This window comes from Aquarana catesbeiana, linkage group LG01 (assembly GCF_042186555.1).
Source record: "Aquarana catesbeiana isolate 2022-GZ linkage group LG01, ASM4218655v1, whole genome shotgun sequence".
NCBI lineage: Eukaryota > Metazoa > Chordata > Amphibia > Anura > Ranidae > Aquarana > Aquarana catesbeiana.
Genome location: NC_133324.1, coordinates 959,191,581 through 959,212,180, shown reverse-complemented (window position 1 = coordinate 959,212,180; position 20,600 = coordinate 959,191,581).

The following is a 20,600-nucleotide window of genomic DNA, read 5'->3' as shown; positions in this document are numbered from 1 at the left end:
GTCATGTGATGAGTGGGCGGGGTCGGTGCTGACTATATCTGGGTGGAGAGGAGAAGCAGTCAGCCATTTGTGTGTTGGGAGAGGGAGGTGTGCTGTGTGGGGGAGGGAAAATTATACCAAAATACAATGACATGGAAGCTGCTTGTAGGGAAAAGATTGATCTATCAGCACAGAGATGACTTTTATCTCAGTACAGGGAGATTTCTATATCAGAGACAGAGCTCAGTCCAGGGAAATCATATGACTTGTCTCTTTTGAGGCTCTAGAAATCGGAGAAGATTCAGAAAATTCAGTGTTCTGTGTAGAGAGCCGCTGATACAAAACTTGTATTTAGGAGATCCTGAAGGAAATGTTCTAGGAATGTGAATGGAACAACCAGCCGGTGTTTGTATAGAGCTCTATTGTCTGTGCAGAGCTCTCACTGGGTGAGGTCTTTCCCTCAAAGCGCAACCCACTTTGTATGGTTTGGGGAATCGATGGATAAGACTTTTTGGTCTCCTCTCGTATTTTGAAACAAAAATGTAGCAAAGCCTTCAGTATAAAAGTTGTGGTCATACTTGGGCTCAATATAGATATAGATCATTTTTAGAAATGGGGACAAAATGGTGACTGGTCTCTGAATTTAGTAATTTCTGGCTTCATCAGCATTTTTAAGCAGTAAATACAAAGCATTGTCCTGATTAAACTCTTCCCCCATACACACTGCAGGCTCTTTCCATATAGTGATGGGTTTAGTCCTCCGTTGGGGGATGGGCTCATTAGCCCTGTGTGCTTCTAATTCCCCCCCTGCTGCTCACTGATTCTTTCTCACCATCATCTCATTATATTGTGTTCAGCAGCTCCAATAATGTGGAATACACTTGGTCACATCACCTCTTTGGAAACAGCCATTGCTTCCTTATAATGTAATGTAATTGTTTTGGATAGAAAAATGTAAGATATAACCTCTGTGTTGGTGTCACATATAATACATTGGTGTCAGGAATTCCTCCATCACCAATGGAGGGAAATTACAGGATACAGACACTGGAAGTTTAGTCTCCCCGATCTCGCACAGATTACCACCATGTTCAATGACCTCGGCCAATAATGGCTTTGTCGGTTTAACCACTTCCCGACCGCCGCACGACTATATACGTCCTAAGTTTGAACGGGGATATCGTTGTTATGGCAGCAGCTAGCTGCCATAACCCCGGTATCCCCGTTTTCGTGCGGCGGCCGGCTTTCAGATAAAAGTGGTCCCTGCGGCGGATTTGCCGCGAGATCACTTTTATCGGTGGCGGGAGAGGGGCCCCCCCCCCCCCTCCCACCGCGATCCGGTGCCCTCCGCCGCTTACCGGAGCCGTCGGTAGCGGCGGAGGCGATCGCGTCCTCTTCTGTTGTGTATCAGGAGACAAGTGAGGCCAAGATGGCGCTCACTCGTCTCCAAGATACTTCTGGGCGGAAGCGACGTCAAAACGTCACTTCCGTCCACGCCTCTTAAAGGCATATTTTTTCAAATGTCATTTTTCTAAATGACTTTTTTTTTTTTTTTTTTTTTTTTTTTTTTTTTTTTTTAATTGCATTTTAGTGTAAATATGAGATCTGAGGTCTTTTTGACCCCAGATCTCATATTTAAGAGGTCCTGCCATGCTTTTTTCTATTACAAGGGATGTTTACATTCCTTGTAATAGGAATAAAAGTGACACAATTTTTTTTTTTTTTTTAAACAGTGTAAAAATAAATAAAATTTTAAAATAAATAATAAAAATTAAAAAAAAAAATTTAAAACCCCCCTGTCCCGACGAACTCGCGCGCAGAAGCGAACGCATACGCGAGTAGCGCCCGCATATGAAAACGGTGGTTAAACCACACATGTGAGGTATCACAGCGACCGGTAGAGCGAGAGCAATAATTCTAGCCCTAGACCTCCTCTGTAGCGCAAAATATGCAACCTGTAGAATTTTTTAAACGTCGCCTATGGAGATTTTTGAGGGTAAAAGTTTGACGCCATTCCACGAGCGGGCGCAATTTTCAAGCATGACATGTTGGGTATCAATTTACTTGGCATAACATTATATTTCACAATATTAAAAAAAATTGGGATAACTTTACTGTTTTATTTTTTTATTCAAAAAACTGAATTTTTTCCAAAAAAAGTGCGCTTATAAGACCGCTGCGCAAATATGGTGCAAAAAAAAGTATTGCAATGACCGCCATTGTATTCTCTAGGGTGTTAGAAGAAAAACCATATATAATGTTTGGGGGTTCTAAGTAATTTTCTAGCAGAAAAACCTGTTTTAAACATGTAAACACCTAAAATCCAAAACGAGGCTGGTCCTTAAGTGGTTAAAAAAAAATAAAAAATTAACCCCTTATTAATAAACAGACTTTGCAGTTCTCTAACACTGTTCATCAATCATAGAAATATAGAATAGTGACAACGGGATAAAAACCTAAGTAGTCAACAAGTAGTCAATCGAGTATCTACTCCCCCCCCCCCCCCCCCCCCCTTTTTTAAAATTTTCTTTGTTTAGGTCTGTTTGTCCCTGGCAGGTTTTAAGCCATTTACTGTTGACTGTCTACCTCTGCTGGTAGTTAATTCCAATCAACTACCCTTTCAGTAGAATAATACTTTTTAAGATTAGTTCTGAACTTTTCTCCAGTTTGAGGTCATGTCGCCGTGTTCTTGATTTTGGTTTAATATTGAAAACGCTGCCCACCTCAACCTTATTCACCCCCTTGTATATTAAGATTTCAATCATGTCTCCCCTTCCTCTTCTTTTCTCCAAACTTTACATAGTTCCTGAAGTCTCTCCTGATAGGTTTTATCCCCACAAACCTTTCACCATTTTTGTTACCCATCTCTGGACTCATTCTATCTCATCAATATCTTTCTGTAAGTGAGGTCTCACTAAAGATCTACATAGAGTAATCAGGACCTACTTTCTCCTGCTGGTGACCCCTCTAGTGATATAAAGATCTATATAGAGGAATCAGGACCTCCTTCATCCTGCTGGTGACCCCTCTAGTGATATAAAGATCTATATAGAGGAATCAGGACCTCCTGCTGGTGGTCCCTCTAGTGATATAAAGATCTATATAGAGGAATCAGGACCTCCTTCCTCCTGCTGGTGACCCCTCTAGTGATATAAAGATCTATATAGAGGAATCATGACCTCCTGCTGGTGGTCCCTCTAGTGATATAAAGATCTATATAGAGGAATCAGGACCTCCTTCCTCCTGCTGGTGACCCCTCTAGTGATATAAAGATCTATATAGAGGAATCAGGACCTCCTTCCTCCTGCTGGTGGTCCCTCTAGTGATATAAAGATCTATATAGAGGAATCAGGACCTCCTTCCTCCTGCTGGTGACCCCTCTAGTGATATAAAGATCTATATAGAGTAATCAGGACCTCCTTCCTTCTGCTGGTGGTCCCTCCTAGTGATATAAAGATCTATATAGAGGAATCAGGACCACCTTCTGGTGATCCCTCTAGTTATACATCCTATAATTATATTTGCTTTTCCTACTGCCTGGTCACACTTTTTGCACATTTTGCAACCATCTGAAATAAGTACCTGCAATTTTTTTTTCCTCTGTACTGCTGGCTAACACTGTACCCCAATGTTGTACAGTTTTCTTTTTTTTTTTCTTTTTTGCATTATTTTACATTTAGAAAGCTTGAACTGCGGTCTTCACTGCTTTGACCAATCTTCTAGCAATGCCAAATCTTGCTCCATGTTACAGACACATCATCCCTATTACACATCTTTTTGTATCAGCAGAAAGACATACCTCGCCCACCAAACCTTTTAGTTCTATCACTTACATAGAGATTAAATAGAACAGGACCCAGTACAGAGCGTTATGGTACCTCACTAGTGACTGGTCTCTTTTCTGAGTGAACTCCATTTATACCTACACTCTGGTATCTATCCTTTAGCCAACCGCATATCCACTGAACCACCCAAGGGTCCTAGTTTGCACAACATTACCCTTCCTCCACTCATTCAGTACAAGGGTGTGTCTCATCCACGCTGCCCCTCACATCAAGGATGCTCTTCCTGTGGTCTGGGAAACAGGGAGGTAAGAACTGCTCTATCTGCTTTTCGGTCCATGCCCCATCAGGCAACTACATAAGGACACACAAGTCTGGCTGCCCATTCTCCTCCAGGCATCAAAGGGGTTCCATATGTTCTTCTTGGGATCACTCCTCTTGTGAACTGAAAAATCCCAGACGAGCCCCCACATGCAGGGCCACCCCCCTTGAGGGCCGCTTGGTTAAAAGGTTTTTTGTTCACTCTTGAGGCCCCAACTGACTTGTCTCTGCCTTTCACTGACACCACCAAACATGCTCACACTTCTACTGACTCTGAACAGTGTATGTGTGTGTGTGTGTGTGTGTATATATATATATATATATATATATATATATTTATTTGTTTGTTTCTTGTTCTGTGGGCCATGGACAGGATTTATGACTCATAACCAGATGGTCTGTTGACTCTTGTAACCTCATGATGTATTTTAGGGGTCACAGATGTGTTTAACCAATATATCATTTACTAACCACTCCCCCCCCTCTTTTGTAAGCTGAACCAATTATAAGCTGTATACACCCAATAAGGGCAGACATTTTATGAATGCACAACCTGCTTCGCGTTTCGGTGTCTCCAGATTAGCTGAGGGCCCTGTTGGTGTACCTACAAGAAGGGTGGCCATCCAGAATACCTACTATTTCCTTTTCAACTAGTATATCAGTGGAACAAATATTACAAGGGCTGAACAGTTTGGATGTCAAAAAGTTAAAATTCTGGCCCCCACACTGCTCCCTTCATTATTAATATTTCAACAAAGTGGAATACTACACCACATACTTGGCACATAACTATACCAATAACATGACTAAGAAATGCTCCATCCAAAAGAAATCTAGGTACACAAAGTTTGACATTACGAATCCTGTAATGGCATAAATGGGATGCGACTATAATTGGGTGAACATTCATTTGCAAGACAAAATGTGAAATTTCTTATTGGATGTTCAGGCAACTTAGCTTCAGGTCGGGATGGCCTTTCTATGTATGTATCAATGTGACACCATGTAAACTGTGAACCTAAAAATGATAAAAAATCAGGGGAACAAAAACAAGTGCTATGCACACAATATTAATCTTCTGAATAACATATTCTAATATCCTGTAAATAAGAGTGTGTTCAAACAACGTGAATGTGTCTGAGCCTCAGAAATAATAAGTGAACAAGTGCTGTAAACACAAATGACAGTGGTGATCTAATGTCCTGTAAGGAGGAAAAGATAATGTTCAAAATTGTAACATGGCTGTATCTAAACACCATAAAAATTATGAGTGACTTTCATGAGCAAAAAGTCCAATCAGGTGGCTTGATGGGAAGGTCCTTAGTGAGAAATAGTGCACAATTTCAGACAAAAGACTTGTAGATAAATGCTTCTTACCAGACAAGGTGGACCCAACCTACCATACAACAGTGGGTCAATCAGGCTTATATCGGCTAAAAGCCGGGCGGTCAGTGATGGTGCCAACTCCAATGGAACATATGAATTGATCGCACGACAATCCAGATGTTCAATCGATCGGCCAGAGATGAATCTGGTGGTATGGTGCGGCTGAGTATCACGAGTTCAGGAACTCATCAGACCAGAAAGCAGTAGGGCTTCAATGGAGGGTCAAGGACCAGTAATTCGATGAAAATGCTCTTGCATTCAGACCATAATACAAAAAGGAGAAAAACTCCACATGGTGCAGGTCAAAAAAGGAAAAGATTTTAATCTTTTGAAAAGTACAAACATCAAATCCCAGATGCATGTATAAAATAGTGATCACAAAAAAGTGTTAAAAGCAATGTGGGAAGCACGTATAGCAAGCCCGTCACGTTTCGACCTAGAGGCCTTCAACTGGGGCAACTTCAACTTTCTGGTGGATGCCTGAATGTCCCTGCAAAAAAAAGAGAAAAAATGTATGCCATGGCCAAACATCTGAAATATTTTTCTTTTGTCCATTGCCACCTCGTTAAGTCAGATTACACACCCCGACATTGGATGCAAAATCACTCTTCAGCTGCTCCATCACGAGGGGACAGATGTTCTACAAAATAAGTCATGGAATTGATTAGGCCAAAACATTAGGCTGTAGGGATGAGCTGACATATTTTTTAGCCAGGTTTAATGGCTCGGGCACTGGGACATTATAACGTTCCAAACTGTTTTCCTTCTGTTTTGCAGGTCACATAGGACACTTGCAAACACACTTCAAGAAAACTGAGTTGTGTGTACAAAGAGGTATGGGGCAGGAGCCAGGGATACGTAAATTAATGTCCAGCAAGGAAGCAGATGTTAATATTGCTACATTAGCAATAAAAGGGTAATGTGGCGCTTACTATATAACTAATAATTATGGCGCTTCAAAAAGACAAACCATAAAAACTCAATAAAACTTAAATAACAATATTTGGAGGTTACAAAGGGATAAATCCAAATAAAAATGCGTCTTTAAATTAATCTCTCGTCAAAAATGTATAGCCAAAGGTTAGCAAACCAATGCTATAACAATGGATGAACGAATCCGCCCTCCAAGCAATAGGTATTGCTGTCCACAAAGGATATTTAAAAAGGCCTCTCCAATACAAATGTGGAATCCAAACCCTTGCTGGGAAAAATTAAGTAAAGAGTCACGAATAAGAGATCCACAAAGAGTAGATGTGCAAAGTAATAACGTAACGGAATTAGTAAAAATCACACTTGCTAAAGGGCTGAAATCCTATAGAATAAACTCCAAGTGCAAAATAAGGAATCTGTGCAAAATAGCAATAAAAAAACATAGCAAAGATGAAAAATGCAACAGTGCAAAGGGTTAAGCAGGGCAAATGAGATAAACAGTGCAAACTGTGCAAGTGTAGCAATCAAATGCAGCAATAATTGTGCCAAAAATGTGCAAAAAAACAGTAATAAAAATTCCAATAACTGTGATGTTATAAATAATCCAACAAGTGCTTAAATATAATAAAATCATCAGATAAAAAAAATCGTGAAAAAAAAAATCATTGCTTCAAAAAAAAAAAAAAAAAAAGTGAAAGTCCCATACACAGTGCAATGAAGATCCAATTGTGACAATCTCTTTTGCCCCGTACACACGGTCGGATTTTCCGATGGAAAATGTGCGATCGGAGCGTGTTGTCGGAAATTCCGACCGTGTGTAGGCTCCATCGGACTTTTTCCATCGGATTTTCCGACACACAAAGTTTGAGAGCAGGCTATAAAATTTTCCGACAACAAAATCCATTGACGGAATTTCCGATCGTGTGTACACAAATCCGACGCACAAAGTGCCACGCATGCTCAGAATAAATAAAGAGATGAAAGCTATTGGCTACTGCCCCGTTTATAGTCCCGACGTACGTGTTTTACGTCACCGCGTTCAGAATGATGGGATTTTCCGACAACTTTGTGTGACCGTGTGTATGCAAGACAAGTTTGAGCCAACATCCGTCGGAAAAAATCCTAGGATTTTGTTGTCGGAATGTCCAATCAATGTCCGACCGTGTGTACGGGGCATTTCAGTGTTAGATAAAGTTCATCAGATCGAGTGCCACCGTCCAGCCACACTCCAATGTGTGATGATGTTTCCCCCAGCCTCTTACCTCATATATAAGAACAATCTGCCTTACTGACACATCCACACTGGCCGATTTACTCCCAAGCTCCCTTGGAATACCACTCTTGACGATCTATTTTTACTCTGCCAGGTTTAACTCCAGGACGTTCAGGCTCTCAGCCAAATACCACTCAATAATATGCAAAGGAAAGGGAGGACTCCACGGTGTAGTAATTGGGTAAATAAATTTAATAAAAGGTAAAAAACTTAGAATAAAAAATGACAGCGTAGTGATAAGTGTGTTTCCAATCTCGGCCGCAAATGAAAACAAGCGTCACCCAACTCACTTTCTGACGCGTTGCGTCACTGCTCACGTGACTTTTTCAAAGGGTTACTTTGAATTACTCTGTATTGCTATAAGTTACCTAAGGTCTGGTATGGATTTCACTCCAGATCTCACTCCAGTAGGGGAAAGCAAAGGGAAATACGGCTAATTACATTTCCACATGATTGAATTCATAGTGCACAAAAACATGCTGCATCTAGACTTTGGGGGCTAAATGTATTGAGAATTATTCTGAACACAACAAAATGCTTCTTTTTTGAACAGATATATTCAAGCCAAGGGCTGTATCCAGCCCCTGTCCTGTAGTTTGGAGATCACTGATGATAAAAGGGTAATTTTTAATTACACATATTAATACATACTGGAAGAAAAAAAAATACATTTGACCTTCAAAAGTTTAAACTGGCATAGAAACAGCAACTTACAGTACTTTTTTGATATCTTTTGGGAAAGGGAATCCCAGTGTAAAAATATTTCTTCACCAATCTCGCCCCAGGCTGCATGTTTTTACGTTTTTATCCTTATAACCAGGGTCACCAGGATTATACAAATAAGTCCTGGGCCTGGTCAAATGAATAAGGACCTTGGTCTTCACCATTTTTCACTCACTTCCTGCTTTTTTTGACATGGGAGAAGTTTTTATACTGATAGGGGGGGTTGATTAGCAGGTCACTGGATCACATCCTGTTTTTGGGCTGTGGGAAGGTTTGTGATTGATGAAATTAGGGGGAGGTGTGGATTATCCCTACACAGGTGATAAAAACGCATCAAAAACGCTTCACTTGCATTTCTGGCGTGGCTCCACTGAAGTCTTTTACACGCAAAACGCAATCTGTAGTGGGGGGGGGAAAGGGCCCTGTCAATTTCCAAAAAACGCAGCATCGCAAAACGCACAGATGTGAACTACATCCATAGGAAACAATGTTTAATGGACTGTTTTGTGTTTCTGCAAACTGCAAAACGCACTAAAAAAAAACCACATAGGGGTTAAGCTCCGAGAAACATCTTCCCTGGATGACTACAATGTGTCAGATAATCTCTTTAACGACTATTAGGCACAGATAAGTGTTCATGTAAAATCTCCCATCTGTGAGTAGAAGCAGTAAAAAAAATAAAAATTTAAAGGTATTGTAGGAGACAAAAGAATGAGCAGGCTTCAGTGCAACTTTCAGCAGCATGCATCCCTACTAGATTTAAAGTGTAATGTGTATAGAAATGCAGCGCTAAACACAAAAATAAATATAAAAATTAGCTACCATAATACATATATGTGGCAACCAAACTTTCAGCGTGATGGTATAGCAACCATATGTGAAAATAGGAAGGAGGTGGACCTCAAAGGAAAACATTATAGTTCATAATCACATAAATGTCCATCGATTAAAACAACATGTGTTCTTCAATGTCAAAAAAGAATGAATAAATAATATGCAATATAAATCGCAAAGGTGATCTTCCTGTACTAGGCATCCACAGGTGAAAGTAGAAGGAGCAAATACGCTTACCGGAGAGGGTGGACACGTTTGCCGTATGGCTAGGTGTCATTCAGGCTTGTGGATCAACCGATCCAAATAGATGCTTGCGGAGAGGCGTATGCGGCAGATTCAACTGGTTCCCTTCTGACGACCTTAGGCGACCTGGGGATTTCTGATGTTCAGGAAGTATATGTAGTCACCTTCCCGGCAAATAGATGGCCAGAAGGTGTGGTTATTCACTCAGCCAGCGTGGGAACATGCAAAAGGTGGAGAAGACCCCACATAGTGCTTGAATCCATAAAAACAGGTTTATTGCAAACCAAACGAGGTACAAATCTGAACAGCAGCAGCAGTGGTTAAAAGTGATCACAAGAAAGATAAAACAGCGTGGTACCAAAGGGCAAATAGCTAATAGCAACCCGACATGTTTCGGACGAGAGGTCCTTCTACTGGGGCATATAGCCTGTTGTCCGGTATCACGCTTACATATGTAGACACAAAAATAATTTAAAATCCCCATCAGCTGTGAACACTGCTGTAGAGCGGACCTCACAGCCAAAAGAAAACCCGCAATAAGTAGTTGACCTATAACATTATCACATGTGACTTAGACGGCCAATCATAGTCCCCAGTGCCAGGTCACATGTCGACGCCGTCCGGGATGACGCCATCGCGCCCTGACTCGTGTGCTCCAAGCCTCAATTCCATACCAGGAAGAGGCAGATGTGGTTACATGATGTAGGACGGGATTGCTCCGCCCACAGACCAGACAACAGCGTCATTGCACACTTGAGCCAGACGCTCGTATCCCGGCAACTTCCTGTGTCAACGGAAGTGCCGAAAGAGGACGCGGATGTGCTAGCAAAGCGGGACAAACAACAAATATGTTGTAAATGAATATTTGGGTAAAATAGTATTACAAACCAGGGCATCGAGCAAAAAGCTCCCCACAAGAGTATATAAAGTGGGAACTTGGATATATCTAAACATTCCCCAAGAAAAATGTGAATGGCATACAAGTAACATCAATTAAAGTGTATATATATGTTATGGACACATAAGTGGTGATATACTTATTCAAACTATGCTCAGTCTAAATGAATGTGGGAGAGTACCATAGTGAGATAGTAAAAATGAATGGGATGTGAAGTAGGGGACCAAATCAACAATAGATTATGATTTGTTAATGAACGCATTTAGGTCCCATTCAACATTCAGCCCGTGGGGGAAATAATTCTTTAACTGGAAAATCCAGAAGTTTTCGAGTTTGGACACCCCTCTAATACGTGAGCCCCCCCCCTCCAGTGTGGGACGAACTTATCAATGATTTGAAACTTGGTGCCCCTCGGATTCTTGTCATGATGTTTAAGAAAGTGGCGGGGGACACTGTTGTTGTTACGACTTGGTTTAATGGCAGTGATATGTTCATTCACCCGGGTGCTAAACGCCCTTATAGTGCGGCCCACGTACTGTCTTGCACGGACAGGTAATGAGGTACACTATAAAGCGAGTAGCAGACATTGCATCGTTTGCAGGGATAGTAACCCTTAGCTTCTGGAAAGAAGAATGCTTTGTTAGGCGGTTCAATGACATTATGTGAAATACGATCATGTAGAGATGGGGCTCCTCTAAAAATGACACCTGCATTAGCAGGGAGCACTGGACCTAGAACCGGGTCATTCTTTAGAACCTTCCAATGACGATTCAAGATATGTTTAATTTGTCTATGTTGGATGGAGAACTGAGTAAACATCGACCACTTGAATCTGTCATCGGGGGGGTAGGCTTGGGGCATTCTGTGGTGAGTGTGTCGTGATCGATACAGGAGATTCTGGTGATCTCTTGATCTATAACTGACGGTTGGTACTCTTTTGCAACAAAGCGCTCCTTTAGAAATTGGGCTTGTTTTACAAAGTCAGAAGAGTTAGAGCAGTTTCTGCGAATACGTAACAGTTGACTACGTGGAACAGATTCTAGCCATGGGCCATAGTGGCAACTGTCTGTGGAGATATATCCATTTCTGTCCGTCGGCTTGAAGAAGGTGGTGGTCACAATACGGTGGTCAGCTATGGATATCTCCAGATCTAAAAAATGTATAGAGACAGTGCTTGTCTCGTATGTAAGAACTATACCCCTCTCATTGTTATTAAGAGTGGCCATGAATTCATGGAGAGTTTCCTCGTCACCTTTCCATAGGAGGAGGATGTCGTCTATATAACGTGCCCATAAGCACAGCTCGGGCCGCTGTGATGGGTAGACGACATCCTCCTCCCATAGTGCCATGAAAAGGTTGGTGAGGCTGGGGGCAAATTTAGCCCCCATGGCCACGCCTTTCTTCTGCAAGAAAAATTGATCGTTGTACCAGAAGTAATTGGTAAGTGTAGCAAATTCCAGAAGCTCCATAACAAAACTTTGCTGTGATGGCAAAATACTGTTATTTGTGGCGAGATAATGTTTCACAGCCTCAAGTCCTAATTTATGTGGGATACAGGTATATAATGCCGTGACATCCGCCGTAACCAGGATAAGATAATCCTGATATTCGACGGACGCCAGATGGCGGATGGTATCCCCTGTATCTTTGAGATATGAGGGGACTTTGCACACCAACGGCTGGAGGAAGAAGTCGATGTAGCGGCCAATTCTGGAAGTTAAAATAGAAAGATAATGTGATCCCGCGCTACAGCAAAAACATAAAAAATATTCCACTATATGTAGTAAATAAACCTGCAGTGTCTAAAATACAAAAACCTAAAGTGTTTCTCATTCCATAATAAAAACAGTGTGAGTGTAAAAATTAGAAACATAGATAAATCAATCCAAGGGCATGAAATAAAGAGTAATATTAGTCTCTTAATAAGATCTTCAAAAAAATAAAAATGTAAAAGTGCGTTATTCAAAAAAAGTGTCTATAAAAAGAGATCATGCATAAATAGTTCCAGTAAAAGCAGTGGGCAGGGAGAGGTATAAATCCAAAAAGTGAGCTCACAGAGCCCTCACCTTCATAGCTTGAAAAATCAGCATGTAGTAGACAGGTATCAGTTCCGTTGTTACCACTTCAACCACCAGGGGGTCCTCAGTTCCACTGTATGCACGACCACCCGAAGTGTCAATCTAAGCCCATAGATAAGAAATGATCCTGTTGTGCCGATATCAACCACTAGGGGGTCCTCTACTCCACCAAATGGGCGACCTCAAATAGACTTCCCATCCAAGTCCTCATCCGACCTCGTCACCTCCGCTCGAGGGGTGGGGGGGGGGAATGAGGGTGAAAGGCAAAAGGTAGGAGAGAGAAGAAGCTCCAATAGTGTAGTATATTATAGCAAAAAAGGTTTATTTCAATAAAAAAGTTGGACTTTTACAGTAAAACATTAAAAACAAGCATGAATCGGCAAATAAGGCGTCTGAGCGCCACTCTCACGTCACTTCTGGTGTACTTCAACCTACGGGCCACTCCCTACGCGTTACGTCATCACGTGACTTCATCAGGGGATGCTGATTGGCTGTGGCGATCGTGTTTATATCTTGAAAAACCGGAAATGAATTAGCGGCCATTTTGTTGTGGTCCGCTCTATTTAGCAGCGGCGACCATTTTCTTATAGCCATTCTCGTATGTATACAGCGGCCATTCATTAAATTAATACTCCTCTGCTGACACTTCTAAAGAGGAGTGCTACTAAGTAAACGGAAATTGAGAGTCAATGTGGGGTCTAGTTATTTTACAACTCATGACTTCTCATCAAGCAAAGTAGCCTCCTCCGTTTATAGAAAATCAAACCAAGTTTAGCAAAAGGTAATATATACGGCCATGAATATATTTCCAAAGGGTACTGGAATCAGTGTCAGATAACATTACCACTAATACTCTTTTCAATGTGGAAAAATAGTGCAAACTGAAAATAAAACAATATCAAGTGAAAGATAAATGAATGTTGCACTATAGGATAAATCCCTGAAACCCAGTTAGCCTATATTATGCACCAAATGTACCTAAAAGCAAGATTAAATAATTATTTAAAAATTAATTTTTTTAAAATTATATAAAAAAATTAAAAAATCCCATAATTACGGCTACCTAATGTAAACGAATATATGGGGGGTAAAATGTGGGTGGTTGCTGCACATCAGAAATCAAGCGAGAGCCGCACCCCAGATCAATAATAAAATAGACAAATGTACATAGCCTAAAAATTACTCAAAAAACAATTAAGGTCAAATTCGACATTTAGGCCTCCTGGCACTAAACTTTTCATAGTGTATATCCATCTTGAGTCTTTCTGACTTATCGTTCTGATCTTATGGCTACCTCTCCATGATGCACTATACTTCTCGATACACCAGAATTGTAGCTGAGAAGGATCTCGATTTGTGTACTGCGTCAAAATGTTTTGACACGTTATGTTTAGGGAACCCATTTATAATGTTCTGCACATGTTCTTTCACCCTGACTTTAAGTGCTCTTTTAGTTCTGCCTATATACTGTAAATTACAGCTACATTGCAGGCAGTATACTACACCTTCAGTATGGCAACCTATATAGTCCCTGATCTGATAGGTCTGACCAGTGGTGGTTGCTGTAAACTGTGATCTCTTTCTTTGGAATTTTTTAGTAAGTCGGCAGGCGTAACAATTCCTACAAAGGTAAAAACCCTTTCCAGAAAAAAACGTAAAGCTGTCTCTCAGGGTAGGGGCTCTTTTATATACGATGTTAGGTGTATCTGGCAAAATATCTTTTAAATCTTTATCATTTTTCAATATATGCCAGTGTCGTTTAATGAGCTTGGCTACCTCCTTATGTTGTACATTGTAGTCCAATATGAGACATGGTGCTTCATCCTGATATAACTTCTTCAGATTATTTTGCAACATTACAGTTCTATCCATTTCCTTAACCACTTGCCGACCGGGCCATAGCCGAAAGACGGCTACAGCGCGGTCGGCTAGTTCTGGGTGGACGTCCATGGACGTCCTCCCAGAATACTGCTCTCGCGCGCCCCCTGGAGCGCGCACCCGAGAACTTCCGTGACCGCCGGGTCCAGAGGACCCGGCGCATCACGGATCACGATAAACGGCCGCTGATCGCGGCCGTTTACCATGTGATCGCTCGGTCAAATGACGGAGCGATCACATGTCAACAGACCGGCGTCATGTCATGACGCCGGTTCCTCCCTCCCCTCTGTGTACCGATCGGTACAGTGCGAGGGGAGAGGGGGAGGGATCGGATGGCAGCACCGCTGTGGGCTGCATGTGTAGTGCTCACAGCGGTGCTCAGTGACAATTGTAGTCACATCCATCCATCCCTCCATGCTCAGCCATCCCTGCAATATACCTCGCAATACTCTGCATAATACCCTGCAATACTCTGCATTATACCCGGCACTACTCTGCAATGTACCCGGCACTACTCTGCAATGTACCCGGCACTACTCTGCAATGTACCCGACAATACTCTGCATTATACCCCGCAATACTCTGCAATATACCCGGCACTACTATGCAATATACCCGGCACTACTCTGCAATATACCCGGCACTACTCTGCAATATACCCAGCAATATACCCGGCACTACTCTGCAATATACCCAGCAATATACCCTGCAATATACCCGGCACTACTCTGCAATATACCCGACAATACTCTGCAATATACCCGACAATACTCTGCAATATACCCGGCACTACTCTGCAATATACCCGGCACTACTCTGCAATATACCCGGCACTACTCTGCAATATACCCGGCACTACTCTGCAATATACCCGGCACTACTCTGCAATATACCCGACAATACTCTGCAATATACCCTGCAATATACCCTGCAATATACCCGACAATACTCTGCATTATACCCCGCAATACTCTGCAATATACCCGGCACTACTCTGCAATATACCCGGCACTACTCTGCAATATACCCGGCACTACTCTGCAATATACCCGGCACTACTCTGCAATATACCCAGCAATATACCCTGCAATATACCCGGCACTACTCTGCAATATACCCGGCACTACTCTGCAATATACCCGGCACTACTCTGCATTATACCCGGCACTACTCTGCATTATACCCGGCACTACTCTGCAATATACACAGCAATACTCTGCAATATACCCAGCAATATACCCTGCAATATACCCGACAATACTCTGCATTATACCCCGCAATACTCTGCATTATACCCCGCAATACTCAGCAATATACCCGGCACTACTCTGCAATATACCCAGCAATATACCCGGCACTACTCTGCAATATACCCAGCAATATACCCTGCAATATACCCAACAATACTCTGCATTATACCCCGCACTACTCTGCAATATACCCGGCACTACTCTGCAATATACCCGGCACTACTCTGCAATATACCCGGCACTACTCTGCAATATACCCGGCACTACTCTGCAATATACCCGGCACTACTCTGCAATATACCCGGCACTACTCTGCAATATACTCTGCATTATACCCGGCACTACTCTGCAATATACCCGGCACTACTCTGCAATATACCCGGCACTACTCTGCAATATACCCAGCAATATACCCTGCAATATACCCGGCACTACTCTGCAATATACCCAGCAATATACCCTGCAATATACCCGACAATACTCTGCATTATACCCCGCACTACTCTGCAATATACCCGGCACTACTCTGCAATATACCCGGCACTACTCTGCAATATACCCGGCACTACTCTGCAATATACACAGCAATACTCTGCAATATACCCAGCAATATACCTTGCACTACTCTGCAATATACCCTGCACTACTCTGCAATATACACAGCAATACTCTGCAATATACACAGCAATACTCTGCAATATACCCAGCAATACTCTGCAATATACCCAGCAATATACCTTGCACTATACCCTGCACTACTCTGCAATATACCCGGCAATACTCTGCAATATACCCCGCAATATACCCTGCACTACTCCGCAATTTTTATCCAGTTCCCGCCCACAGTCATATGACGTCCTTCACTTTGAGTGGGGATATCTGAATGATGGGTGCAGCTACAGGCATCATTCAGATATCAGCTTTTTTAGCCGGCGATTTCCTACACCATAAGAATGATCATAGCGGCTGTTCCACTGCTTGTTCGTTCTTATGGGAGTCGAGAGGGGACGCCCCCCCCTTCCCGCCACCCTCCGGTGCTTCTACCGACTCACTGCTACGATCGAAGCCAAGATCGTTTTTTTTTTTTTTTTATTATTTCAGGCACAGCCTAGAGGTGAGATGTGAGGTCTTATTGACCCCATATCTCACTGTAAAGAGGACCTGTCATGCCATATTCCTATTACATGGGATGTTAACATTCCTTGTAATAGAAGTAAAAGTGATCAAAAATTTTTTTTGGGGGGGAAAAAGTGTCAAACTAAAATAAATAAAGTAAAATAAACAATAAAAAAAAAAAAAAAAATTTTTAAAGCGCCCATGTCCGTGTGCTCGCATGCAGAAGTGAACACATACGCAAGTCCCGCCCACATATGAAAACGGTGTTCAAACCACACATGTGAGGTATCGCTGCGATCGGTAGAGCGAGAGCAATAATTTTGGCCCTAGACCTCCTCTGTAACTCAAAACATGTAACCAGTAAAAAATTTTAAAGCGTCACCTATGAAGACTTTTAAGTAGTGACGTTTGGCACCATTCCACGAGAGTGTGCAATTTTGAAGGGTGACATGTTAGGTATCTATTTACTCGGCGTAACTTCATCTTTCACATTATGCAAAAACATTGGGCTAACTTTACTGTTTTGTTTTTTTTTAAAGCACAAAATTGTTTTTTTTCCCAAAAAAAGCGTTGTAAAAATTGCTGCGCAAATACCGTGCGAGATAAAAAAGTTGCAACAACCGCCATTGTATTCTCTAGGGTCTTTGCTTAAAAAAAAAAATATATATAATGTTTTGGGGTTCTGTGTAATTTTCTAGCAAATAAATTATTATTTTTACATGTAGGAGAGAAATGTCAGAATTGGCCTGGGTGCTCCAGAATGCCTGGAGGTGCTCCGTGCATGTTGGGCCTCTGTATGTGGCCACGCTGTGTAAAAGTCTCACACATGTGGTATCGCCGTACTCGGGAGTAATAGCAGAATGTGTTTTGGGGTGTAATTTGTGGTATGCATATGCGGTGTGTGAGAAATAACCTTCTAATATGACAATTTTGTGAAAAAAAAGAAAAAAAAAATCTTGATTTTGCAAAGAATTGTGGGAAAAGATGACAATTTCAAAAAAACTCATCATGCATCTTTCTAAATACCTTGGAATGTCTTCTTTCCAAAAAGGGGTCATTTGGGGGGTATTTGTACTTTTCTGGCATGTTAGGGTCTCAAGAAATGAGATAGGCCGTCAGTACTTCAGGTGTGATCAATTTTCAGACATTCGCACCATAGCTTTTGGACTCTCTAACATTCACAAAGACCAAATAATATACACCAAGTTGTACTTATTTTTACCAAAGATATGTAGCAGTATAAATTTTGGCCAAAATTTATGAAGAAAAATTACTAATTTGCTAAATTTTATAACAGAAACAAAGAAAAATTCATTTTTTTACCAAATTTTCAGTCTTTTTTCTTTTATAGCGCAAAAAATAAAAAACCCAACGGTGATTAAATACCACCAAAAGAAGGCTCTATTTGGGTGAAAAAAAGGACAAAAATTTCATATGGGTAAAGTGTTGTATGACTGAGTAAATTGTCATTCAAAGTGTGAGAGCACCGAAAGCTGAAAATTGGTCTGGTTAGGAAGGGGGTTTAAGTGTCCAGTGGTCAAGTGGTTAACCTGTTGTATCTGGTCATCAGTCCATGTACTATCGTAACCCTTTTCTTTAAATCTCTTACCAATCATCTCAGCTTGTATTCTATAGTCATCTTCGTGCCTGCAATTGTGTTTGATCCTAACCAGTTGTCCCTTGGGGATGTTGTACAACCAAGGTTTATAATGACAGCTGTTAGTGGACAAATAACTGTTGGTGTCTACACTTTTGAAGTGAGTCTTAGTAATCACTTTATCTTTCTGTAAAGATATATTCAGATCTAAAAAGTCAACAGATTTTTTGTCTATTCTCCATACCAGATCGATCCTCTTCTCATTCTTATTAAGTCCCTCTAAAAATGTTTCTAGTGCATCCTTGCTTCCATTCCAGACGATCAAAATGTCATCTATATACCTTCCATATAGGGTCAACTCTGCCGGCATATTTTTGTAGACGGCTTCTTCTTCCCAATATGCCATGAAAGCATTAGCTATGCTGGGAGCAAACTTCGCCCCCATGGCTATGCCAGTTATTTGTCTGTAATAAAATTGGTGATGCCAAAAGTAGTTGTGTTTTAAACAGAAGTCGAAGCATTTTATTAAAAATTTCCTTTGCTTACATGCCAATGTACTTTATGTCCTCCAGAAGCCATTTCGTTGCTGTGCATGCTTCATGGTGCTGCACAATGGTATACAATAAGGACACATCTGCAGTAGCCAGTAAGGTCCTACCCTCTAATACTGATACCATATCTAATTGTAGAGTATGTTAGGTATCTTTTATATATGCCTTTGTTTTCTGAACAGCCGGTTGAATAAAATGATCGATATATTCACCCATTCTGGAAGTAAGTGAATCTATGCCGTTCACAATCGGTCTGCCTGGTGGTTCTTCTCGATTTTTGTGAATCTTCGGAATGGTATATATTATTGGTATCCTGCATGATTCTGGTATCAAATACTTGGATTCCTTCACATTCAATATCTCTTTCTTGAGGCCTAAATTTACTACTGATTGCAATTGTTTCTTAAAAACTCTCGTAGGATTACTTGGCAGTCTGATATAGGTCTCCTCATCCTGTAGTTGCCGCTCTAATTCCCGTAAGTATTGTTCCTTCGATTGTATAACTACTGCTCCTCCCTTGTCGGCTGGGCGTATCACAATATCTCGCCTTTCAGTCAGCTTTTTAATTCCTTCCTTTATATGTATTGGATCCGATACTCGCTTCGGTTTCAGCATTTCCAAATCTTGTAGGACCAATTTCTTAAATACTTCAACATGTTGGTTGTTTAAAACCTGAGGGTTAAAAATGGAGTTATTACGCAATGTGCTATATCGAGGTGCTTCTTGATCTTGTCTCTCCTCATGCATTAATTTAGGAGGATTGCCAATAAGATATTTTTTGCTGTTTATCTTCCTAATACACTTCTGAATTCCTATGTACGTCTTGAATTTGTTCAGATTCCTTACTGGAGCATGTTTAAGTCCTTTGTCTAATACCGCTAGTTCTTGTGCAGTGATATTTTTCCCACTTAAATTCACCACTCCTTCTCCCACTACTCTCTTTTGCGTTTGGACTCTCTTCCCCGCTCTGCATCCTCTCTTTTTTCTGGGCTGTGTCTTGCCCTGTCTTCCTCCTGTCTTCTTCTGGGAGACAGATAGGACTCTTGAGGATGTCTTCTGGGGGAATAATCCCTCCTCTCCCTGTCTAAAAAAGGTCTCTGAGTGTCCCTTTCTCTTTGGCTGTAGTAGTTTTGCTCTTCACGATAATCCTCATGGTGATTTCTGATAGGGTCAAACCGATTATAAGTTGGTATAGGACTTCTATCATATCGTGCTGGATGATCATATTGTTGAGGATAACTCCTGTTCTCTCTCTGATTGTGGTGCCAATTATTATATGGTTTTCTGAAGGGTTTTTTAAAACCTTTTTTCCCATCCCCTTTTGGGGGTCTGTTGCACATAATGGCCTGTACTTCTTTGATCGTAATAAGGCCTTGGTGCCATATACTGGGCTCCATCTCATGGATCATAATGGGATCTTGGAGTATTTATCTGACCCATATGTTGTTGATCGTATGGGGGTCTAGGTGTTTGATATTGCTCGTTATTTCTTCCCCACCTCAATCCATCCGGAGGATGTAATCCTGTGGGATCTTCTATTCTCACTTCTCTTTCTGGTGTAGAGAGTGTTGAGGTAGGTTGCGTTGGTTCCATTTTAGTCTGCCATTTAAAGACACGGCCTGCTTTGTAACGGTAATGTCCCGCAAATATTTCTTCATCTTTCTTTGCTGTACTTCTAGATCCTTAGCAATCAAATCTTTATTAAGTTGTAAGGCCAGCTTCTTAAAATCTGCGGATTCTTTGTATGGTTCTAACTTGTTT